Genomic DNA, 26,890 nt, shown 5'->3' with positions numbered 1-26,890 from the left:
AGCTAACAATTTGGGCCATGACATTTCCTCTTCAGGATGTTGGTTTAACCCTTTAGCCCTATTAACACTACAGCTGTGAGTCATTGGCATATTTTCATCTTGACTCCCAGAAATATTGCTGGTGCAATAGCCCTTGTATATATTGCTTTGAATGTGCCCGTGTCTAGCCTGGCACTCCAGTGAAGTGCTGAGAGAATGCTGCCCTTTCGGAGGTGCTGGCTTTTGGAATAGACATTAAACCGAGGCCCCGTCTGCCCTCTCACATGGATACAAATGATCCCATGGCACTATTTAAAGAAAAGCAGGGGAGTTCTCCTGTTGCCCTGGCCAATACTTATCCCTCAACCAACAGCAATAAAACAGAGATTTTCTGATCGTCATCACATAGATGTTTGTGGGAGCTTGCTGTATGCAAATTGTTTGCCGCATTTCCTATAGGACCACAGTGACGACACTTCAGAAGTACTTCCTAGGCTGTAAAGTGCTTTGGGGCATCCTGAGGTTGGGAAAAGTACAAGATGCAAGTTTTTCTTTTTCCTTTCATGTACATGGCGGGTAAGATTTCAGAGCACTGCAGTATATGCAGTTGTTTAAGAGTCACGAATGTGACTTTCGTTATCTGGCTCTGGACATTCCCTGGTTTGTGACCTACTTAACTCATGGCCCAGTTTCCTCAATGAAAGATATCATCCAATGATTGCCATTTTCTGACAGCGGCACAGCTGCAGTAATAGGATCCTTGGAAATCTGCCATCAGAGGTTGTTACTGGCTTCGTCAGACATGATTAGCATTTGCATTACAGGGGTTGTTAAAGTGGTCAAACAAGGAGGGGGAAAAAATTGAAGAAATGTCTGAACTGTTGGCAAGTATCTTTCTCATTCACAAGATAACTACAGACAAGAAAGGCCATTCAGCCCATTATAGTTCATCTAGTCAGAAAGACCATAAACAACCCTCATTGTACACCTAATTATTTCTCAGAAGATTCCAGAGTTTACACTTCCACTTCCCCATTTGATGAAATTCCCATTCCAGTAATTTACTATCACACTGTGTTGTGCTGATCCAGTGTTCAAATACTCCTAGATAATAAGCAGTTTTTTTCCTGTACATTAGTCTGTTTTGCCTGGTTCAGTTGGCATGCTGAACAGGGTATTAATTTTGGCTCAGTGGTAGCTCTCTCACCTCTGAGTCGGAAAGTCATGGGTTCAAGCCTCACTCCAGGGATTTGAGCACATATGTTGACTAAGTAGTGAGGGAGATTTTTGCCCAAACTGAGCAGTGTGGGTTAGAACTTCAATCCCTAACATCGTCAAAACATTTGGGAAAATCATGACCTGCATTTTATTGTGGAGAGTATTTTGTGTCATTTAATCAAAATTTGTTTGCAGAATGAGGGATTAAATGTGATTAGATTTAAATATAAATGTTTGTTGTTATTTTAGATGCCGTCTTCATTCAAAATGGGCATTTCTTTCCAAAGTAGCTAATACTGTGCCCAGATTTAAATGAGCAATATTTTGTGGAAAAAATGTTTCCACTTTCCAAATGCTGCCAAATAGTGCACATGAACCTTTATAAAACACTGGTTCAGCTTTAACCAGAGTATTGCGAACCAATTTTGGGAACCACATTTTAGGAAGAATGTGAAGGCATAGTAGAAGGTGCAAAGAAGGATTTACGCGGATGGTTCCGGAGATGAGAGACTTCAGTTACGAGGATAGATTGGTGAAGCTAGGGCTGTTCACCTTGGAGAAGACAAGGTTAAGAGGAGATTTGATAGAGGTGCTCAAAATCATGAGGGGTCTAGACAGAGTAGATAGAGAGCAACTGTTCCCATTGGCAGAAGGGTCAAAAACCAAACAACATCGATTTAAGGTGCTTGGCAAAAGAACCAGAGGTGACATGAGGAAGAACCTATTTATGCATCGAATGGTTAGGACCTGGAATGCACTGCCTGAGAGTGTGGTGGAGGCAGAGTCAATTGTGACTTTCAAAAGGGAATGTGAGAATTATCTGAAAAGAAAACAATTGCACGGCTATGTGGAAAATGCAGGGGAGTGGGACTAGCTCTTACAGAGAACTGGCATGGACACAATGGGCTGAATGGCCTCCTTCTGTGCTGTAACCATTCTATGATTCTATGACTCAATGTTACTTTCCTATTCTTTCTCTTTAGTAGTGTGACCGCTTTGTCAAGTTGGAAAACCAGACAGGAGGCAGGGCAGCAGGTGAGGTCAGAGCTTGAGTTCTGAAATTTACAACTACTATGGTATCAAATTCATGTACCATCTTTAATGTAGAAAAATGTCCCAAGGTATTTCACGGAAGTGGAGCGGCACAGTGGTGCAAGTGGTTAGCCTCACAGCTCCAGCCACCCGGGTTCAGTTCTGGGTACTGCCTGTGCGGAGTTTGCAAGTTCTCCTTGTGACCGCGTGGGTTTCCGCCAAGTGCTCCGGTTTCCTCCCACAGCCAAAGACTTGCAGGTTGATAGGTAAATTGGCTATTGTAAATTGCCCCTAGTGTAGGTAGGTGGTAGGAGAATGGTGGGGATGTGGCAGGGAATATGGGATTAATGTAGGATTAGCATAAAAATGGGTGGTTGTTGGTCGGCACAGACTCGGTGGGCGAAGGGCTTGTTACAGTGCTGTATCTCTAAATAAAAAAACAAATAAGTGTAAGGAAATACAGATGCGAAGCCAAAGAAAGAATACATTAGGAAAGAGGACCAAGAGCTTAGTCAAATAAGTAGGTGCTACAGAAAGTCTTAAAAGAGAGGAGGGAGGTGGTAAGGTTTAGGAAGAGAGTTCCAGAATGTGGAAGCTGAAAGCATAGTCATCAATAGTGAGATGCAAGGGATTGAGTTACACAAGAGGGTCCTGTCTCGTCAGCCAAAACTGCTCACTATTCCAGGATCATCCTGAATGCAAAGATAACCGTCAGCTTCTTTTCTCTCCACCACCCTCACCTCCAATAACCAGTACAAGGAACTCATGGACTTCATTGTCACTAAGATTGAGACCTTCCAATCAAGGAGGTGGTGACGTAGTGGTAATATCACTGAACTAGTAATCCAGAGGCCCTGGCTAATGCCCTATGGGCCACAGGTTCTAATCCTACCATGGTAGCTGGTGGAATTTAAATTCAATTAATTCATAAATTCAATTAATTAAATCTAGCCTCAGTCATGGTGCCATGAAACTATCACCAAATTGTTGGAAAAACCCATCCAGTTCACTCATGTCCTTTATGGAAGAAAATCTGCTGTCCTTACCTGGTCTGGCCTACATGTGCCTCCAGACCCACAGCAATATAGTTGGCTCTTAACTGCCCTCTAAAATAGCCTAACAAGCCATTCAGTTGTCACAGGCAATTAGAGATGGGCAACTAATGCTGACCTTGCTGGTGATGCCCACATCTCATAAAAAGAAGAAAAAAAAATTGGGTGGGACTGCACTCATTTGGTTCCACTTGTCAGGCAAACCCCCACCTGCCAAGACTGAGGCATACATAATTTTGCCACATGAACATCAAAACCTAAAATTGCAAGTCTCTGGCTGGAAGGACATTTGCATAGTACCAGACAGTATTGAAACAAAGGAATCAGTCCCCGCCCCAATGCACTGAACAGACCTGGTCAAGCCAGCCGGTCACATGACCACCTGCTGGCCAACTAGGGGAGTTTTAAACTGGAAAAACAGAATTTGAACTCTGAGCGCCATGTGCTCCTGGAACTGAAGCAAGAATTACTTCCCCTCCTGTCTACCCTCATCTCGGTCTCACCAGCTTCGGAAGCCATTAAAGACACATAAACTCAAAGAGAGAAAAGTCTTCTACATGAACCAGGTTTAAAAAGAATACTGAAACGCAAGACCATATCTTCAATCAAGGACTACAGTGAGCTCGAAGCACAGTAACAAGATATTGCCTCAAATTGTTACACTTTATCTTTTCTTCTTCTCTTTTCTGTCCCTATCTGCATGTGTATATCGCGTGTGCATGCTAGCATGGGTGCATCGTGTATGGGTAGGCGTGAACCATATTAGAGTTTAAGTCAGTTTAATAAATTTCACTTTTCTCCTTTAAACCAAAGAAAGCCTGTTTGTGTTCATTTCTTTGCATTATAATTGGAAAGCTGTGAACAAGAATTCACAAAGGGGGAGCTCAAAACACAGTGTGTTTAAAATTAAACCCTGTAACAAGACCCGGTGAAGACAGTAACAGACCCCTAGATACCTTTCTCATCTGGTCATAACGCACTCTTATCTATCTAATTGTAGTCAGAGAATCATTTGCAATGGCTTCTGTTCCCACTCTTGCACTGTTACGTCTGGTGGCCCCAAGGATCTATCCTTGGCCCCCTCCTATTTCTCATCTACATGCTGCCCCTTTGTGATACCATCTGAAAACACTGCATCAGTTTCCACATGTACGCTAATGACACCCATCTGTACCTCACTACCCACTCTCTCAACCTCCCCACTGTTTCTAAATCTAACATTAAAGGAAATTTCAAAGTTTTCTATCGATATATAAATAGTAAAAGGATGGTAAAAGGAGTCGTCGGGCCGATTAGGGACCAGAAAGGAGATTTACACATGGAGGCAGAGGTATTAAATGAATACTTTGCGTCTGTCTTTACCAAGGAAGAAGATGCAATCCAGGCAATGGTAAAAGAGGAGGAAATTCAGTCATTAGAAGGGTTTAAAATTGATAACGAGGACGTATTAGATAGACTGTCAGAACTTAAAGTGGATAAAGCACCAGAACTGGATGAGATGCATCCAAGGATACTGAGGGAAGTGAGGGTGGAAATCATGGAGGCACTGGCCATAATTCTTCAGTCTTCCTTAGACTCGGGTGTGGTGCCAGAAGATTGGAGAATTGTAAATGGTATACCCTTGTTCAAAAAAGGGTTAAAGATAAGTCCAGCAACTACAGGCCAGTCAGTTTAACTTTGGTGGCGGGGAAACTTCGAGAAAAAATAATTCGGGACAAAATTAATAGTCACATGGACAAATGCAGGTTAATTAAGGAAAGCCAGCATGGATTTCTTAAGGGAAAATCATGTTTAACTAACTTGCTGGAGTTTTTTGAGGAAGTAACAGAGAGGATTGATGAGGGCAATGCAGTTGATGTGGTGTACATGGACTTTTAAAAGGTGTTTGATACAGTGCCACACAACAAATTTGTGGGAAAACGTGTAGCTCATGGAATAAAAGGACGGTAGCAACATGGGTACGAAATTGGCTGAGTGACAGGAAACAAAGAGTAGTGGTTAATGGATGTTTTCCGAACTGGAGGAATGTTTGTAGTGGAGTTCCCCAGGGATCAGTGTTGGGATCCTTGCTTTTCCTGATATATATTAATGACCTAGACCTTGATGTACAGGGCACAATTGCAAAGTTTGCAAATGATACGAAACTTGGAAGCATTGTGAACTGTGAGGAGGATACTGTAGAACTCCAAAAGGACATAGACAAGTTGGTGGAATGGGCAGATAGGTGGCAGATGAAGTTCAATGCAGATAAATGTAAAGTGATTCATTTTGGTAGGAAGAACATGGAGAGACAATATCAAATAAGGGGTACAATTCTAAAGGGGGTGCAGGAGCAGAGGGTCCTGGGTGTATATGTGCATAAGTCATTGAAGATGGCAGAACAGGTTGAGAGATCAGTTAATAAAGCAGCAGTATCCTGGGCTTTATTAATAGGGGCATAGAGTACAAGAGCAAGGAAGTTATGTTGAATTTGTATAAGGCACTAGTTCGGCTTCAGCTGGAGTATTGAATCCAGTTCTGGGCGCTACACTTTAGGCACTAATTTCCTTGGAGAATAGGAAAGATGTGAGGGCATTGGAGAGAGTACAGAAAAGATTCATGAGAATGGTTCTAGGGATGAGGAATTTCAGTTATGAAGGTCGATTGGAGAAGTTAGGACTGTTTTCCTTGGAGAAGAGAAGGCTGAGAGATGATTTGATAGAGATATTCAAAATCATGAGGAGTCTGGACAGATTAGATAGAGAGAAACTGTTCCCACTCATGAAAGCATTGAGAATGAGGGGGCACAGGGTAACAGAAGCAAAAGTGACATGAGGAAAAACTTTTTCACACGCGAATGGTTAAGGTCTGGAATGCACTGCCTGAGAAATTGGTGGAGGCAGATTTATCTAAAGCATTCAAAAGGGAATTATACAGTTATATAAAGGAAGGAAGAATGTGCATGGTTACAGGGAGAAGGCATGGGAATGGAACTGAGGGAATTGCTCTTTCAGAGAGCCAGTGCAGACTCAATGGGCCGAATGGCCTCCTTCCGCACTGTAACAGTTCTGTGATTCTGTGAAATTATCAAATTGCTTGTCCAACGTACAGTACATAAATTTCCTCCAATTAAATATTGGGAAGACCAAAGCCATTTTCTTCAGGCCTCGCCACAAACTCTATTCCCTAGCCACCAACTCCATCCCTCTCACTGGCAACTTCTGAACCAGACTGCTTGCAACCTTGGTGTCATATTTGACCCCAAGAAAACCTGAGGTCTCTTTCCAAAACCAAAACTCTGCTCCAATGTCCGGTCTCTTTCACTCATTACCACTGTGCTACTGATGCATGATTTTGTAGTTCTCATCCTTGTTTTCAAATCCTTCCATGGCCTCGCCCCTCCCTATCTCTGTAATTCCAGGCCCACAACCTTTCGAGATATCAACGCTCCTCCAATTCCGGCCTTTTGAGCATCCCGAATTTTAATCATTCCACTACTGGTGGCCGTATCTTTAGCTGCCAAGGCTCTAAGCTCTGGAATTCCCTCCTACACCTCTCTGTCTCTCTAACTCGCTTTTCTCCTTTATGATGCTCCTTAAAACCTGTCTCTTTGACCAAGCGTTTGGTCATCTACCCTAATATCTTCATATGTGACTCGGTGTCAAATTTTGCTTTATTGTGCTCCTATGAAGTATCTTGAGAAGTTTTATTATGTTAAAGGTGCTATATAAATACAAGTTGTTGTTGTTGACTGAAAAGGTGGTGGAATTTAATTCAGGCGCAACTTTTAAAAGGGAATTGGATGTATAATTGAAAAGTAAAAAAAATCAGGGCTATGGAGGAAAAATGGAGGAGTGGGACTAATTGGACAGCTCTTTCAAAGAGCTGGCACAGACACGATGAGCCGAACGGCCTCCTTTGTTGCTATGAATGAGGCCCGGGTTGATTAGCAAGTGGACTTGGGTTGAGATTGGATATGGGCTGCAATGTTTTGTATGAGTTGAAGTTTAAGGATGGTAAAGGATGAGGAAAATGTTGGAATAATTGAGTCGGGAGATGGCAAATTGGAAGTAGATTGGCTAAGATGGAGTGGAGGTGGGCAAAGTTGCGGATATAGAAATGTGCATTCTTTGTGATGAAGAGTATATGGGGCTGGACCAGTTAAGCTTATGGAGTTTGTAGGGGACTGAAAACATCAGTTTTCCTGGTTCAACCTGGGGAGGTTATTGTACATTCAACGAGTATCTCTACAAGAGGAAGAGGAGGGAGGTTCCTGAGATGACAGTAGAGGGTGGGAAGTGAAGTCATTGCTAGACATGCTTGGGCTATGATCACATTGATAACTGTGGAACCATGCAAGGGAAATCCAACTGAGCTGCACAATGGAGAAATATGGCTGATAAGATATGTTGAAGAGAGGTTAAGCAGGTCAGTGGGTCTTTTAAATATACAAATTAAACAAGGGTATGCCTGTCTGGGCCATGCTCAGCCTGCCCATATTCTTTCAGCTAATTGAACAGTGATTTTTTTTGAAGGGAAGCTAACTTGGGCCCAGATTTCGAGGTGAAAGATGAAGTCATCGCTGCTCACAAGATCTAGCACATTCTATGGTGTGGATTTCCCGTTTCCTGATGTTAGTTTGAATCTGGTGCTAAGTCAAGGGGATCTGCAGGCCTCCAGAAACAGTCGCTCAGCAGGATAAGCAGCCAATCTCATTGAAGCATTCTCACAGTCATCAAACCAGCAAGTAAAATTCACTGATTATCCTTCAGTTTTAATTAAATTTTACAAATAATGAAATAAATGGTTGGGTCACCCCTCCACCCCCCCCCCCCCCCCCCCCCCCCACATGGGATTAAGGTAGATGCTGAAATATCATTAACTTTTAAAAAATATATTATTTAAGAAATATGTGCAATTTTTTTCATTCATAATGTAGAAATTTGAGATTCTACAAATACAAAATTATTTTTTCCAGGGCTAGAGAGGATTTTCAGCAGTAATTGTGAACTTAGTATGCTGTTAAATACCCAATTATACCTCATTCAACAAGGTGTAACTTTTCCAAGGGTTTTTACTGTGAGAGTAACAGGACAAGTTCTCATCAGTTCAGTGATTTCTACTTGATTGCAGTCTGGCAGTACTTTAACAGCACACTCTATGGAGAATCACTGACAGCAACTTCTGGATTTCTGTGTTTAACTACCCTTGTGTGGACTCCAGAAGTTACTGTCAGTTTCAGAGGAGTAAGGAGGGTGAATGCTGACAGCTTCACTGTCAATACTACTGCTAAATCCCAGCCATATCACATGTTTTCACAGTGACACCTATTTGCTGTGCAGTTTGGAGAGACATCTTGGGATTCTCAGAATAAGATCACTTCTTGCACATCTGATGCTCACAAAGTTGCCTTTTTTTAAAATGTTGTTATGAATGAGCAAAAGTAAGGCAGCTGTATCTATATACAGGACAGTTCTCCACAAGAATTGTGCTCCAGGGTTCCTCCAACCAACAGTGATAAGAGGGGAGACTTAGAGACATATGTAGTAACAGTTAGGATTGTGGTTTAACTCAACAAAATATACTTCTCCTGTAAATCAAATGCTAGCAAATCTCTGGCCATGATGCCCTTGGCTTACACAGCAAAAAAATTGGCTCTGGTACCTGGGGCCAATCTTTGCTGGAAGTACATGTCTATGAATATTGGGCAAGGGCAGAACTGCATTCGGTGTCCCCTCCCACTGTGGTTGACTCTCATCGTTGGACATAAATGTGGCCACTTGGGAGAGGTACTGGAGGGGAACCACTGCTCTACTCTTATAGGTATTGATTCCTTGCTCATTGCATATACTTCAACAGAGCCTATGTCTAGAGCAGAGGAGAAAAGGATAGAAAGTGAAATGGTTACAAATCTTTAAGTAGGGATTTGCTTATACACAAATTCCAGTATATGTTTTCCTCCTCACAAATATTTACGTATAAAATAAATTCACTATATTCACTTAAATAAGAGTTTCACTATTAGTTCCCCTTCTAAGTATCAAATGTGATGATTAATTTTACATTTGTTTTCCTATTTTTCTTTTTTTTAGCATTATCTCTTTAATCGTAAGTGCCGATAATGTTAAGTGGAAAACTGGCATAGACAAGTCAATGAGTCTGAAAGTACAAGTAAGTCCAATGAACACCCACAGTTGAAACTGCACGATCACTGATGCAGCTTTGGTGTATGTGTCATCATTGTTGTTGACTCAGCTCCCTCACACTATGATCATCCCTGGTCATTCACCCTGGTGAGGCCATCACCTTCATTTCCTCACGTCCAGGGGGTGCAGACATGAGCACATCTGGCATACTACTGATTTATCCATCCATTGCCAAATCTGGCTCAAATACTGTCGGTCCTTGCTCTCTTCTGTCAAAACTGCTCATCAGTGCAGGATCACCACAGAGAGCTTCTTTTATCCACTACCAAGTGTTTCCTCAAACCACTCTCCCTTCCCCCCTCCACCCTCACCTCCATCAAATGTGAGGAGCTCATGGAATTCTCTTGCCACTAAGATTTATTCCTACCATTCAGCTGCCTCTGCTGCTTCCCTGCTTCCCCTTGCCCACCAAACCAAACCAAACCTCCCCCAAGGCTCCCCTCTACCCTAGCCCTGAACCTGCGTAGTTCCCTATTTTTTCTTCTATTTTCCCTCATGCCCTCCAAGCTTATGTTATTGATCAGCCTTATCTCCTGTTCCCTTGACCCTATTCCCACTAAACTGCTAACCACCCAACTTCCCTTGGGTCCCATGCCAGCTGACATTGAAAATGGTTCTGTCTCCTCAGGTGCTGTTCCCGTCCTTTTCAAGCCCCCTCCTAACATCATTCCTCCTGAAAACCCCGCATTGACCCCTCTGCCCTTGTAAACTATCGTACCATCTCCAACCTGCCTTCCTCTACTAAATCTTTGTCCGTGCTGTCGCTCCCAAATCTGTGTCCGCTTTTGCGGCAACTCCATCTTTGAATCTTTCTATTGTAGAGCTGAGTGTTACTGCCCTTGAATCTTTCCATTTTTTACCTATCCAATCATAACAAAAGCATCCAGCAATGGATTCTCTTCCCACCCTGCACGATCACTTCTGGAGTCCACTAATAATCTGTCCTTGATCATCTTCTCTTCCTCGTCTTCGTGTTGCTTTCTGGGTAAGCTGCAATTAAATATTGGGAAGACCAAACCCATCGTGTCTTAGCCTTATAGACGTGGAATTCTATTTGACCCCAAGGCCAAGTTGATGATCCATCTCGACCTCCTCCTGAAGTCCCCAGCATCAAAGATGCCAGTCTTCAACCAATTCGATTCACTACATATGATATCAAGAAACGACTGAAGGTACTGGATACTGCAAAGGCTATGGGCCCTGACAGCATTCCAGCAATAGTACTGAAGACCTGTGCTCCAGAACTTGCCACGCCCCTAGCCAAGCTGTTCCAGTACAGCTATAACACTGGCATCTACCCGGCAATGTGGAAAATTGCCTAGGTATGTCCTGTACACACAAAGCAGGACAAGTCCAACCCAGCCAATTACCACCCCATCAGTCTACTCTCGATCATCAGTAAAGCGATAGAAGGTGTCATCAACAGGGCTATCAAGTGACACTTGCTTAGCAATAACCTGCTCAGTGACGCTCAATTTGTGTTCTGCCAGGATCACCCAGCTCCAGACCTCATTACAGCCTTGGTTCAAACATGGACAAAAGAGCTGAACTCCAGAGATGAGGTGAGAGTGACTGCCCTTGACATCAAGGCAGCATGTGACCGAGTATGGGATAAAGGAGCCCTAGCAAAACTGGAGTCAATGGGAATCAGGGGAAAATTCTCCGTTGGTTGGAGTCATACCTAGCACAAAGGATGATGGTTGAGGTTATTATATTATTATATAAAATGGTTGTGGTTGTTGGAGGTCAATCATCTCAGTTCTAGGACATTACTGCAGGAGTTCCTCAGGGTAGTGTCTTAGGCCCAACCATCTTCAGCTGCTTCATCTATGACCTTCCTTCAATCATAGAAGTGGGGATGTTCGCTGATGATTGCACAATGTTCAGCACCATTCGCGTCTCCTCATATACTGAAGCAGTCCGTGTAGAAATGCAGCAAGACCTGGATAATATCCAAGCTTGGGCTGATGAATGACAAGTAACATTTGTGCCACACAAGTGCCAGGCAATGACCATCTCCAACAAGAGCGAATCTAACCATCTCCCCTTGACATTCAACAGCATTACCATCACTGAATCCCCCTCTATCAACATCCTAGGGGCTACCATTGACCACAAACTGAACTGGAGTAGTCATATAAATACCGTGGCTACAAGAGCAGGTTAGAGGCTGGGAATTCTGCAGCGAGCAACTCACCTCCTGACTCCCCAAAGCCTGTCCACCAACTACAAGTCACAAGTCAGGAGTATGATGGAATACTCTCCACTTGCCTGGATGGGTGCAGCTCCAACAACACTCAAGAAGCTCGACACCATCCAGGACAAAGCAGCCTGCTTGACTGGCACCACATCCACAAACATTCAGTCCCTCCACCACCGACGCCCAGTGGCAGCAGTATGTACCATCTATAAGATGCACTGCAGCAACGCACCAAGACTCCTTAGAGCTTTAGACCTTCCAAACCTGCTACCTCTATCACCTAAAAGGACAAGGGCAGCAGATGCATGGAAACACCACCACCTGCAAGTTCCCCTCCAAGCCACACTGACTTGGAACTATATCGCTGTTCCTTTACTGTTGCTGGGTCAAAATCTGGAACTTCCTTCCAAACAGCACTATAGGTGTACCTAACCCACATGGACTGCAGCGGTTTTCAAGAAGGCAGCTCACCACCACCTTCACCAGGACAATTAGGGATGGGCAATAAATACTGGCCTGGCCAGTGACAATCACACCCTCCGAACGAATAAAAAAAAGGTGAGCTTCCAAACCTGTATCCTCTCCATCACAAATATAAACTACTTTCACCTCTGTAACTGCCTCACTCTATCTGTTACAGAAACCCTCATCCATTCCTTTGTCAACTCCAGACATGACTTTTCAAATACTGTCTTGGCTGGGCTCCCATTCTCCACCCTCTGTAAACTTCAGCTCATCCAAAACTCTGTTGTCTGTAACCTATCCTGCACCAAGTCCAGTGCGCCCACCACCCCTGTTGCTCAATGTGTTATCAGTCCCCAATCCCTCGGATTTAAAATTCTCATTCCCATGTTTAAGTCCGTTCATGCCTTTTCCCTTCCCACCTATGGAACCTTCTCCAGTCCTCCAAATTTTGATAATTCTGCATTCCTCCTCTTCTTGTGCAACTCAACTCTCTTTGCCCCTGCACTGATGTTCAAGCCTTCAGCTAACTAGGCCCTACGCTCTGAAATTACCTCCCTAATATCTCTTTGTCTCTTCACCTCCGTCTCATTTTTTAAAACAGTCATTAAAATCTGATGAAAGGTCACAGAACTGAAACGTTAACTCTGTTTCTCTCTCCATAGATGCTGCCAGACCTGCTGATTATTTTCCAGCGCTTTCAGTTTTTATTAAAATCCACCTCTTTGGCCAAGCTCTTACACTGGATTTTCCAATTTTGTTTATCGGGCAGCAGCCTTGCATGCGAGCTTGAATATCCCAGCATGCATGCTCTGATCATCCAACTGTAGTTAATTTGTCACCACCAGCTGCCTCTTCCCCAGCTTTGGTGAACAAGTTTCTGTTGTTTTCCCTCTACCCAATGGAACTCCCTTCCTAAACCACTCCATTTGTCATTCTTCAAAAGCCTCTTAAAACCTACCTCTGACCATGCATTCATCCCACCCTACCTCCACCTTTTCTTGCCTCCTAATTGGCTTCCTCCCCTTTGTAAATATCTCTGAGACAGGTGAGGGGCACTATTTAAATATAAGTTATTGGTGCTGTTGCGTGTTACCAAGTAGGGGCCTCACAACCAAACCAGACCCTATTCGTACCTGGCATGCCCTTTCTTTCCCCCAAGACCATCGCAGTGGCGATGTGGCACTTATCACCAGATCACACCTTGGCCTGACCCTTTACTCCTCTGGGACTTTCTCCTCTTTGAGCATCTCATTTTGTTCCACCCTCTCACCTCTCATTCAAAATCAGCGTTCTCTACCCCTCTCCCAAGTACAATAAAAAGTTTCACATTGAGATATCTTCACTGCTTCCCTCCCTCAGCATCTGCACTGAGCGACATCTCATCCTCGGTGATTTCAGCCTCCATCTCAACTCATTGTGGTCTCTCTCCTCTGAGTTCACTGAACTCTTATCATCCCGAAATCTCTCCCTCCATGTAAACTCCCCAACTCATATTCACATCTCATGTGGTCTTATTAGCCCCATCATATCAATCACAGATGAAGCCATATATGATCACTTCCTTGCATCACCCACCACCCACAGCCCCCTTCCGCACCACAACCCTGTCACTTTCTGTATACGTCCCTGGAAAAACCTCTCCCCCAATTCACTTTCACAATCGCACCTGTCTAGCCTTTGGCCCTCCATTTGCCACAACATTTCTGCAGCTACAGCTTTGCTCAGCCGCACCATTACCTGCACCTTTGATGCCCTAGCCCCCAATAAAACCATTACTCTCTCTCACCCTGGCTGTTCCCCCCAGTATGGCACTCATCTCCGCTCCCTTAAATCCAAGAGGAGCCGACTTGAATGGACATGGCAGACAACTGATTTAGCCATCCACCGCCTGACTGGACTACACAAAACACTATCGGGTCCTGCTCTCGTCTGCTATTCCAGGATTATCCTAGAATGCAAAGATAACCCCTAAGCTTCTTTTCTCTACCGCAAACCATCTTATTGGTCATTTGGTCATCTGATCTAATATCTCACGTGCCTCGGTATCATATTTTGTTTTATAATGCTCCTGTGAAACACCTTGGGACATTTTATTATGCTAAAGGTGCTATATAAATATAAATTGCTATTGTTATTCTAGTTGGTGATAGTGGCTAGCAAGCGGCATTGTATTTTTAGCTTTCTTAGCCTAGATGTGCATAATCCCCAACTGGCACTGTGGTTGACATAATCAAGCTGACAGCTAACCAATAAATTAACCTGATGCCTTCATTGCTGAAGTACTGGGGGAGTCCCAAAAGATGAAGAGTTGTTGTCACCATGTTCATTTTATTAGTGTACTCCTAAGATCAAGCAGCACATTCATATATACCATGGAAAAATTAAAAGGCAGGTTTCAATTTCAGAATTGTTTAAGTTTAGATGAAGGAAAAAAACCTCATACAGCAAGCAATGAACTTCAATACATTTATTCAAAACTGGTAGGCCGTGTCACATCTCAGGTTGTGATCATCAAATTCCACCAGAAATTCGATTGAGTACAATGAGGACCGGAAGAAATTACTCTGCCACTTCCACAAAAAAAGGCTGATGACAAACGTATTTGAAATGGCCCGAAAATAAAGCCACACCAATCACTATGAAAGACAAAAAGAAAAGAATGGGATTTTCATGACATTATTTTTTAAGACAGGCAGTAACATCCTATTCACATTGCTACATTTGACTGTCTGACACGCAGAAAAGCAGTTAGCGTGTGGTGTAGTGACAGAAAATCCCAAACACACCAATTCCGCACAAATTAAAATAAAACTAAGAGCAGTGGTGATATATTGAAGCACCAGTTCAATTAAGAAAGAAAAGACTTCATTTATATAGGAATGATTCCTGCAACTGAAAATTGGGAGAAGCCAAGACGCATGAAAATTCTAAGCTTCCTCAGTACAACCTGTGATAATAATGTCAGCTGCTGCTGAAGAACATGTAGCTGTTGATCTCAGGGGCCTGTCATGAAGAGAGGGATGCCAGTAGAGCATCAAACTCATATGAAGGCTGGGAAATGCCAGTCAGAAACTTTCCAGTAGATGGTAAGGCTGACCATGGCTACAAGAGCAGGTCAGAGGCTAGGAATCCTGAGGCGAGTAACTCACCTCCTGACTTCCCAAAGCCTGTCCACCATCTACAAGGCACAAGTCAGGAGTGTGATGGAATACTCTCCACTTGCCTGGATGGGTGCAGCTCCAACAGCACTCAAGAAGCTTGACACCATCCAGGACAAAGCAGCCCGCTTGATTGGCACCCCATCTACAAACATTCACTCCCTCCACCACCGACGCCCAGTGGCAGCAGTGTGTACCATCTACAAGATGCACTGCAGCAATGCACCAAGGCTCCTGAGACAGCACCTTCCAAACCCGAGACCTCAACCAACTAGAAGGACAAGGGTAGCAAATACATGGGAACACCACCACCTGCAAGTTCCCCTCCAAGTCACACACCATACTGACTTGGAATTATATTGCCGTTCCTTCACTGTCGCTGGGTCAAAATGCTGGAACTCCCTTCCTACCAGCACTGTGGGTATACCTATCCCAAATGGACTGCAGCGGTTCAAGAAGGTAGCTCACCACCACCTTCTCAAGGGCAATTAGGGATGGGCAATAAATGCTGGCCTGGCCAGCGTTGCCCACATCCCATGAATGAATAAAAAAAAAATGACTGCAGAGTACAATGCCCTTCTTTGCCACAACATTAAAGAAAACTTCTCAATAATGCAGAACAGCCTGGAGTGAATGGTTGCTGTAGAATCTCTGCTTGTGTCACATAGAACAAAGAGGTCTGGTGGCAAGTCAGACTTTGACTCCTGAAATTTAGGCTTTGGCTAGTGGAATGTCTTGAGTGGGAGATCTGAAACAGACGCCTTTAAAATCCAGACTGGGGTCAAGCCCGACTGTGTGATAGCCCCCATACTATTTACAATTAACCTGACAGTGGCTATTCATATCATCAAAGATTAACTACCATCTGGTGTGAGTATTAAATACCACCTATATGGAAAACTCTTTAACCTCAGTCATCTCCATGCCAAAACTAAACTGACCACCCTAGACATACATGATTTACAGTTTGTGGATGACTGCAGTGTTGTTGCCCACTCTGCACCAGATTTGCAAGTTGCTCTCAATCTTTTCAATTCTGCATACAAGAGACTTGGCCTGTCCTTGAATGTTGCCAAAACACAACTCATATATCAATCCACACCTGGTCAGCCAAATATTCTACCTCACATATATGTTGAAGGAGAGACTCCGGAATATGTTGAGCACTTCCCACACCTCTCTCAAAAGGCCACCATTGACGAGGAGATCCAACACCAGATCATCTGCACCTGCTCAGCCTTTCACAAACTATAGCAGCATGTGTTTGACAACAAAGACAACCGAAGTCCTCGTGTATAGAGCAGTTGTTGTCACCATACTGCTGTACTGCAATGAGACCTGGTCTGTGTTCAGCGACACATAAGAGTGCGAGAGAAGTTCCATCAGCAATGCCTCCGGCATATCCTCCAGATTCAATGGGAGGACCGTCGAACAAATGCTAGTGTCCTTCTTGAAGCCAGCTCCACAAGCTATCAGGCAAAACTCCTGCAAAATCAACTTGGATGGACTGGACACTGTGTCCGGATGGCCAAAAACCGTCTCCCCCGCCAGGTCCTGTTTTCTCAACTCTCAAATGGACAGCGTTTTATTTTTATTTATTTTTATTTTATTTAGAGATACAGCACTGAAACAGGCCCTTCGGCCCACCGAGTCTGTGCCGACCAACAACCACCCATTTATACTAACCCTACAGGAATCCCATATTCCCTCCCACCTACCTACACTAGGGGCAATTTACAACAGCCAATTTACCTATCACCTGCAAGTCTTTGGCTGTGGGAGGAAATCGGAGCACCCGGGGAAAACCCACGTGGTCACAGGGAGAACTTGCAAACTCTGCACAGGCAGTACCCAGAATCGAACGTGGGTCCCTGGAGCTGTGAGGCTGCGGTGCTAACCATTGCGCCACTGTGCCGCCCCTCCAGGAGGCGTTCCAGGAGAGGACAAAGAAAATGCTTCAAAGGCACTCTGAAGCTCTCTTTGAAGTGTGGCAGCATTGACATTGATAACTGGGAGGAGCTTGCAACCAATTGTTAAAAATGGTGACAATTTATTCATCAAGTTGCATCATGCTTTGAGTCCAAACACCTTAATGATGAGACAGAGCGGTGATGGAGAAGGAAAGAAAAGGTAACAAATCCTGCACTTTGGATCTCACTGCATCATGGGACGTCCTACCCCATGTGCCCAAAGCTCTGTCAATGGAGAATCGGCCTGTTCAGTCACTTGACGAACCATGGCAGAAACACGTGACCCTGAGTAGATATCATCCTCAAATTCAGGGACAGTCGATGATGACGACTATTGGAATACTAGGACTAATATTTACCAGATTTTGAGATCTCAAAGGTACCATTTTGGAGAGTTTGCAGGATATTTTCAATATTCTTTCCCAGAGATTAAGGATTATTACTAATTCCATAAAATCCCAAAGAACAGCAGCAACTACTATCCTGATCCCATGCATAGTGGGAGAGCAAGAAATAACTCAGAGTGCTCCCTTCCCTCAGGACAGCAGCATGAGAGAGTTCTGTTCACAGTCCACTCAACTTTTTTTTCATTCTTTCATGGGATGTGAGTGTCGCTGGCAAGGCCAACACATGTTGTGCATCCCTAATTGCCCTTGTGAAGGTTGTGGTGAGCCTCCTTCTTGAACCGCTGCAGTCCATCTGGTGCGGATACTGCCACAGTCCTGTTAGAAAGGGAATTCCAGGATTTTGATCCAGTGACAGTGAAGGAGCGGCGATATGGTTCCAACTCAGGATAGTGTGTGGTGTCATGCCCATGCAATCCAAAGTTATGAACTATAAAAGAATTTATGAAATAAACCTGAAATGGACACTTTTCTTGTCAACCAAAATGGAGTAAGAAGTCAGGTGACCTCTCCTTTCCTGCCAATACATATAGAACTACAAGAACCCTGAGTTAATTTTCATGACTGGACAAGTCTTGGAGAAGTCATTAAAATACAAATGACCTTTCTGAACACATCTCTGAGAAATTACTAAAATGCAAATGACTCTTTCTGTCTGCAACTGGCTGCTTCTCTCCTACTGATTGAATTTGCTGTGACAGACTTTTGGACTCCAAACTCAAATTCCAAAAAATGGATGTGAAAAGCCCTACTTCATCAAGGTGATATGAGGATGAATGATTCCATTGTCTAACTATAGCATCACCATCAGAAGCCATTTATGAGAACAATGGAAAGAGAAACTCTGGTCACATGACAGAAATGAGTTTTCTGATAAGGAGCTTTAATAAAGGTATATTCTCGTTGACAAAGGAGATCCATCTATGCCATTGAAGAGAAAGGACCCTGCCAAAGGTTATCAGCCTTGAACTACATGTAGGCAGTGACTGGACTTTGGCCTTGAACCCCCTACCTGAGAAATCATACTAGGACTTTGCCAATGACCTTTGGTTGGAATATAATAAGAACAGTCTGCAACAGCGAATCCATCTTCCTGAACCTTCCAAGTCTTTCTTCAGTGAACAAGGGAAAAGATTATAGGCCTGTACTGCATCAAGTCTTCACCCCGGGGAAAAGCAAGTTTAACAGACAACTCTTTAAAAATCATCAGACCTAATGCGTGTTATCTTTATGATCTCTATCGTTCCTTGAATGTGTGTGTATCTGTATGAGCGTGAGAGTGGGTGTTGCGTATATTTCGGGTATATAAGCATTTATCTTTCTTTTAAACTTGAGAAAACTGTCATTTGTCTATTCTTGATAAATAAAGCACTCAGGGGTCACAAGACACCTTTTTTAAAAAAGAAAACATGCTGTCTTCAGTCAGTTGAGATGTGAGAAAAGAAAAACCATCCCTAACAGCTCTCATCCTATCCGTAACATTGGCTTGGATGGGAACTTGCAGATGATGGTGTTCCCATGCATCTGCTGTCCTTGTTCTTCTAGGTTGTAGAAGTTGTGGGTTTGGAAGGTGCTGTTGAAGGAGGCTTGGTGAGTTGCTGCAGCTCATCTTGTATGTGGTACGCACTGCTGCCACTGCGCGTCGGTAGTGGAGAGAGTGAATGTTTAAGGTGGTGGGTGGGGTGCCAATCAAATGGACTGTTTTGTCCTAGATGGTGTCAAGCTTCTTGAGTGTTGTTGGAGCTGCACTCACCCAGGCAAGTAGAGAATATTCCATCACACTCTTGACTTGTGTCCTGCAGTTGGTGGACAGAAGATGAGTTACTCACCTCAGAATTCCGAGCCTCTGACCTGATCTTGTAGCCACAGCGTTTATATGGCTGATCCAGTTCAGTTTCTGGTCTATGGTAATCCCCAGGACGTTGATAGTGGAGGATTCAGTAATGGTAATGCCGTTGAATGTCAAGGGGAGATGGTTAGATTCTCTCTTGTTGGAGATCATCATTGCCTGGCACTTGTGAGATGTGAATGTTACTTGCCACTCATCAACCCAAGCCTGAACATTGTCCAGGTCTTGCTGCATATGGACACAGACTAGCATTACAAATTAGCAGACCATGGCTTTGGAGGGGTAAGCCCAGAGAAGCCAATGATGCTTATCATTTTTCCATTGAAAGCATTGAATTGCACTGAACTGAAACTGAAAAAAAAATTGTGGATTTTTGACTTTCATGGGAATTCGGCTTTTAATGAAAATAAAGAATTCACATTTATATAGCACCTTTCATGTTTCCAGGGTGTCCTCAAACACTTTACAGCCAATTAAATACTTTTCAAGTGTAGTCACTGATACTTCAGGAAAATGTGGCAGCCAATTTGCATGCAGCAAGGTCCCACAAACAGTAATGAGATAATATCCATATAGTTTGTTTTACTAACGTTGTTTGAGGGATAAATATTGCCTGGGAGAACATCCTTGCTTTTCTTGGAATGAGATCTTTTATGTCCACCAAAGAGGTTAGACGGAGCCTTAATTTTACTCCTCATCCAAAAAACAGCACCTTCAGCAATGCAACATTCCCTCAGTCCTACAGTGAAGTGTCAGCTTGGATTATGCTCTAGAGTGGGGCTTGAACACATAGGGTCAATCAATGGAATTCAATAGCAGGCGCTGCACATAACGGGCGGTCAATCCAATACCGCCAGTTTTGCACTGCCGCCTGAGACTAATTTCTACTCCACAGCCTTCTGATTGAGAGGAGCTGTAAGGCTGACAAGCAAGTATTCTGAAGGTTTGTACATTTGAATTACGCTGAGCATCCTGGCTATTACAGATGTTGTATAGCTATAATTATAATCGCATGTTATTGACATTATCGTAAGGTTGTCTGCTGAAATTGCCTTGCAGCTCCCTCCCAGGAGCTGTCTCTGACCCTGCTGTGTCCTTCTCATGTCTGACTTCTTCTGTCTCAGGGGGTTTAGCTTTTGACTCTGTCTCCTCTTCGGGAATCTCTATTTTCATGCTTTCTTGAAGAACAGAATTGTGGCAGACACAGAAGGTCATCAAAGTTCAAGAGCTAACATGGGGGATGCAGTGAAAGGAGGTGTCTTGCTTATCCAGGCACCTGAATCTTCCTTTCAGCATGCAAACAGCCTGTTCAATCTTAATTTAATTGCAGATACGAATCTCATTGCAACTTTCCTCCATTTCATTAATGGTCATTCTCTATTTAATTAGCCACAATAATATTGGATACCCCTTATCTCCAAGAAGCCAGCCACGCCTTCTCCTCAATTCTGAAAAACTGCAGTGACACTGCACTGACAAAGGATAAATGAATCATGGTGGCTCCCTGCACACTGGGCATTGACCAGATCCATGTCTTTAGTTGGATACTAATTGGACAAGTGTGCACTAACATTAGGGGCTTGTATGGCAGCATTAGTGCAATCTATAGCCCCAAGAATTCATGGAAACCCAGTGATCTTATAAAATGAAAGGCCTGCTTACTTAATTGCTTCGCTCCTGTGCCAAATGTAATGAATTATGCTGCCATGGCAAACAGGGCCCTAATGACCTGCCTTGTGCAAGAGTTGCCAGTACATTGACTGATCTGAATGTTGCTCCTTGGAATGAACCAGTTACCAAAAGATTAAGCCCTGTAGTGACTTTCTGAGCCACAGTGAGTTTACAGCAGGTCCACAAGAATTTTGCAGATCTCCCTGTAGGTTGGTGTAAAGCTTTTCCAGTTCATCTGGGGTGAACCACAGCCTCTTTACACACAACTCCAATGAGATATTCAGATAAAATCTGGGGCTGGGTAACTAAGGGAGGGTAACTATGTCTCTTATGGGGCTGCCTTATATACCTAGCTTATTGGGATGCTTGCTGTTCGCCTTACTCTTTCTCCTCTAAGAAATAAATAATAAAGACAGGAAACTCATTGTGAAAAATATTTTGCAGCTTCCCCTTCATTTTAAGAAAATTCCCCAAACAAGCGGGAGACTTCCTCAGAAGGTAGGAGCCTCCAAAATAAAGACAAAAAAAAATTGACTAAAGACCGATGGACAGTAATGAGACTCTAATTAAAAGCATAATGAAATGCATCAATTCACCTTTAAGATCCTGGCATCATCCTTCTTCAGTTATTGGTCTGAGTTACTCCTGTTTTACAATGCCATGGATAGACCCCACAGAATAAATGTTGGAATTGAGCACTTAAAATATCATCCTTGTCTGAAACTAGCATTTGCATGGTTGCACCTTAGCACTTGCTCCCTCACCTCCATCAGAATTTAGTGTGCAACTTGAAGATGACATAAAACCATCATAACCTCTTTAAGTCTCAAATTGTTATCACCATTGCCCCACTCCAGTCAGCCTGTTTCACATGCTATTACCTAATATTTTTTCCTGGGTGATAAAAGTTAAAAGTGTCCCCCATACGGTCAGTAATTGTTGAAAAACTCCAATCATTCTGCTCTCAGTGCACCTTTCACAGGCTGAGAAGGCAGGGAGAGTGACTCAGTCCAAAATATTTGCTGTAATATAAACAGAAAGTGCTGGAAATACTCAGCAGGCCTGTCAGCATCTGTGGAGAGAGAAAAAGAGTTAATGTTTCAGGTCTGTGACCTTTTAGCAGAATAAATACCCAAATATTTGCTGCTATTCTGTATCCTGGCACTGGGAGATATGTAAGGGTATTACTGATTGATTTGCAAGAGTAAATAAGGATAAATTGTTTTCACTACTGGATGGGTTAGAGGACACAGATTTAAGGTAACTGGCAAAAGAACCAGTGGGGAGATGAGGAGAATTTTTTTTTTAATCCAGCGAATTGCTATAAAAGGTGGTGGAAGCATATTCAATAGTAACTTTCAAAAGGAAATTGGATATATACTTACAGGGGAAAGAATTGCAGGGCTATGGGGAAAGAGCAGAGGAGTGGGACTAATTGGATAACTGTTTTGAAAAACTGTCACAGGTATTATGGGCCAAATTGCCTCCTTCTGCGATTCTATAATTTGCTCTTTTGATTTTTTTTTGGGCCTATTTTCATCCCTCTTTCCTTCTCTCCTGGAGATATTGACTCTTGCTGAGGGTATGGTTTCACTGGGCCAACACTTAATGCTGAGGGAGTGCTGCGCCGTTGGAGGTGCCGTACTGCCTTCCAGAAAATATGTTAAACTGAGGCGCTGTCTGCGCCTCCTATGGCACACTTTTGAAGAAGAGCAGGGACAGTTCTACCTGGTGTCCAGTGCAATATTTATCCTTCAACCAACATCATTAAAAAATCTATTATCTGGTCATTATCATATCGTTGTTTATGGGAACTTGCTGTGTGCAAAATGGCTGCCACGTTTCCTACATTAATTTAACTTCAAAAGTATTTCATTAGTTGCAAAGTGCTTTGGAGCATCCTGAGATCATGAAAGGCACTATATAAATGCAAGGCTTTATTTCTGTGTTTGCTGCCTCCTCCACATGTGCCTCGGTCAACCTGGTTCATATTGCCAACTGATGTATGGGAAGTTATGGTCTGGTCTCAGATCATCAGGCACTACACCATAAAACTACAGCACTGGCCAATACTTTACTGGAATTACATACAACAGAACTTTTAAGCAGTCAGGAAAAATTTGCAAAAGTTAAATCGAATCTGATAAAAGAGTAATGTGTACGAAACTAATGCTTTTTTCGGTTACTGTGAACATTGGTAAACCACATTTCATCTCTTATATCAAAAGTCCCTTCAGAGAACCAGTTAATTTGAGTGGCCATTTTACCATTTCCTATAGCGTCAGTTTTTCCAACCTCACAACAGTCTTACCACTCAACTCAAGATCTTTATCTTTGGTGGTACCAAAGCTATTTTAAACCCAATGAACATAGTTGTTTTTTCCATATCTATGCTTTCACATTTGTTCACGTTTCGTGAAATAAATATTACATGTTCATGCAGAACTTCTGGCAGCTAAAAGACAGGAATTTCAAACATTCTCAGCAGAAGCTTTCATTATTTTGAATAATTTTCTTTTAATTCTCAGATGTTTTGACTGATTGTGTTAAAAATAATTCCTAGAGTGGTTTGGTTCTTATTGAGGCTCAGTTCTTGGAGGGTCTGCATTACTCCTTGTTTAATTAGTAAGATTCTGTGTTAAACACTAAAGTTTCAGTTATATCCCAGCTATCAGTTGCTGAATACCTGTGGAATGCAATGCCTAGCTAACGACCAGAGTTATACTACCAACTGTATGTTGCTGTGGATCGCATGAAGGTCAGAATCAAAAGGGGCTCTGTTCATGCATGCTTGGATGCAGCTTTGCATTGGAGAGCTACAACACCCATTATGGGTTTGATTTGGTGTGAAAGTGATCTCAGGCTTCATGCACTTGGAAACCAAATCAGGATCCAGTCAACTTTGTGCCAATGCAGAACACAAACCACTTCATATCAAAGCAAAGATAACTGCATAGCTGCACCCTAAGTCCTTGGTTATATGTCAAATATAAAGAAAAAAACAAGTATACTTCTAAATTTTGCCAAGTCCAAAAGATGTTGAGGATTGGGATTGTAGCTTAAGTTCTCTGACTCAGATCTTCTGCATTACCCTTAGTCCCTTTGCCCCACAATTGAGCTTTCAGGTGCCTGGGATTTCTTCTCTAAACCTCTTCATCTCTCCATCTTTCTCCTTCTTTAAAATTAATCCCTGACCAAGGTTTCAGTCACCCCACCCAATCTCTCTCATACTGATTCAATGCCCATATATACACACATATATATATAACTACCATTTCTATAGTACCTTTTGTGCTCTCAGGATGTCCCAAAGTGTTTACAGCTAGTGAAGTACCTTTTAAAATATAGTCACCATTGTAATGACTGCCCATCTGTAAAACATCTTGCAATGTTTTAAAATGAAAGGCATGACATAAATACAAAGTGTTGTTGGAATAAAGACAATTCATGTTATCAAAATGGGAAATGCTTTTTTGAATGCATTCAGGAGCTGTTTCCTAGATCTGTATGTTTCTAGTTCAATAATCTAAGAAACATTGCTTGCTTTATTCTTGGGCCAAATAACTGATGTAAGAGTAGGACAACAATTGGAAAGTAGTGACCACAATGTAGTTAAATCTTATGTAAGAACAGGAAACGATTCTGAACAAAGATAAGGGATGCTGGACTGGAAAAGGCAAAGTTTAGCAAGATAAAAGGAGATTTGCCCAATCTAACTGGGCAGATAAATTAGCAAATGGGTTGATAGATCAGCAGTGGGAAAGCTTTGAGTTTTGTAAAGAGGGGCCCAGAATGCATGATTAAAGAAGTAACAATGAATTCACAGAAAACATTATTTAGGTCACAGTGGGAATACTGTGTATAGTTTTGGGTGCTCCATTATAGAAAGGATATTAAAGTCATAGTACAGTATAGATTCACCAGGATGCTGCCAGGGATGGGAAAATATAATGCAGTAACTTTCCAAGTCCTTTATTTTGATACAAGCTCATAACTGAGTAGATTTATTAGGTACAATCAGACAAAATGGAATGTGTACAAATGATCCCCTGAAACCATAACCACTATACTACTGTACCATAAATATAATAAAAGCAAAATAAGAGCAAAATACTGCAGATGCTAGAAATCCAAAGTAAAAACAGAAAGTGCTGGAAATACTCAGCAGGTCAGGCAGCATCTGTCGAGTGAGAAGCCGAGTTAACATTTCAGGTCTGTCTGATAAAAGGTCACAGACCTGAAATGTTAACACTGCTTCTCTCTCAACAGATGCTACCAGATATGCTAAGTATTTCTAGCACTTTCTGTTTTTATGATGAAAGTAAACATGTTTACCTCCATAATTGCATGTGATTCTAAATTATTTTCAGATTCCACAAGAAAGAACTTTATTTTTTATATGAAAATTTTTGAATCGCTCAGATATGTGTCAAATGCATTTTGCCTTCAATTGATTATTTTGGAACAGTTCTGAACAGGAGTTCTATTTAAAATGTTAACTTCCCTTGCCTGTCAACACACGCTGACTGATATACTGTCTAATTGCAATATTTTCTATTTTTGTTTCATTTCCTCAGTACTGTCCTGCAGCATCAGCCTACATTATGTGCCAAAGTCCTGAAGCGGGGTTTAAGATGACTAACTTCTGACTCTGTGAAACTTTTGTAAAAATGTATTCACGGATGTGTGCTCACTGGCAAGGTCAACATTTAATGCCCAGCCCCAATTGCTCTGGAGAAGGTGGGTGGTGTGCTGTATTGTTGAACCGCTGTGTGGTAAGGTACTCCTACAGTGCTGTTAGGGAGGGATTCCAGGATTTTGATCCAGCGACAATGAAGGAATGGCGATATAGTTCCAAATCAGGATGGTGTGTGACTTGGAGGGGAACTTGCTGGTGCTGCTGTTCCAAGTGTCTGCTGCCCTTGTCCTTCTAGGTGATAGAGGTTGTGGGTTAGGAAGGTACTGTCGAAGAAGCTTTGGCGAGTTGCTGCAGTGCATCTTGTAAATGGCATACACTACAGCCATGGGGCACCAGAGGTGGAGGGAGTGAATGTTTAAGGTGGTGGATGGGGTGCCAATTAAGCATGTTACTTTGTCCTGGATGGTGTTGAACTTCTTGAGTGTTGTTGGAGCTCCACTCATCTAGGTAAGTGGAGAGTTTTTGATCACATTGCTGACTTGTGCCTTGTAGATGGTGGATGGGCTTTGGGAGTCAGGAGGTGAGTCACATGCTGCAGAATACCCAGATTCTGACCTAATCTTGTAGGCATGTATTTATGTGGCTGGTCCAGATTAGCTTCTGGTGTATGATGATGCCCGTCAGGATGTTGATGGTGGGGGATTTGACTAAGCTACTATCATTGAATGTCAAGTGGAGGTGGAAGTCTTTCTCATGTTTGAGGTGGGCATTGCCTGGTACTTGTGTGGTGTAAAGGTTACTTGACACTTATCAGCAAAGCCTAAATGTTATCCAGGTCTTGCTGCATGTTGACACTGCTCGCGATTGAGTCAAACTGATACTAATGATTTATTCTATTCAGTAACAGTTATGGAGATCCTTTCAATTGAATTCTTAGTTGGTAGCACACTTTCTTCTGCATCAGAAGATCGCAGGTTCAAGCCCCACTCCCAGGTTGGAGATAATCAGTGCAGGGCTGTTTTGTTAGAGATACATTCCATTGAATAAGGTGTTTTAATCAAAGTCCAG

General features: G+C 42.8%; 1 long non-coding RNA gene across 1 annotated transcript in view; it reads left to right on the top strand.

Annotated features, from left to right (window-relative positions):
* Window positions 1-26,147, top strand: part of LOC137376015 (uncharacterized) — a 74,554-nt gene extending 48,407 nt beyond the window's left edge. The window contains exons 3-5 of the long non-coding RNA XR_010976120.1: window positions 7,796-8,007; window positions 9,353-9,431; window positions 25,761-26,147. This is a non-coding gene — a long non-coding RNA (uncharacterized lncRNA). The remainder of the gene's footprint in view (window positions 1-7,795; window positions 8,008-9,352; window positions 9,432-25,760) is intronic.
* The last annotated feature ends 743 nt before the right edge of the window (window positions 26,148-26,890 follow it).

The sequence above is a fragment of the Heterodontus francisci genome, chromosome 12, assembly GCF_036365525.1.
Source record: "Heterodontus francisci isolate sHetFra1 chromosome 12, sHetFra1.hap1, whole genome shotgun sequence".
NCBI classification, from domain to species: Eukaryota; Metazoa; Chordata; class Chondrichthyes; order Heterodontiformes; family Heterodontidae; genus Heterodontus; species Heterodontus francisci.
The sequence above is the reverse complement of the archived record's forward strand: the minus strand, read 5'-3'. Positions and strand labels throughout refer to the sequence as shown.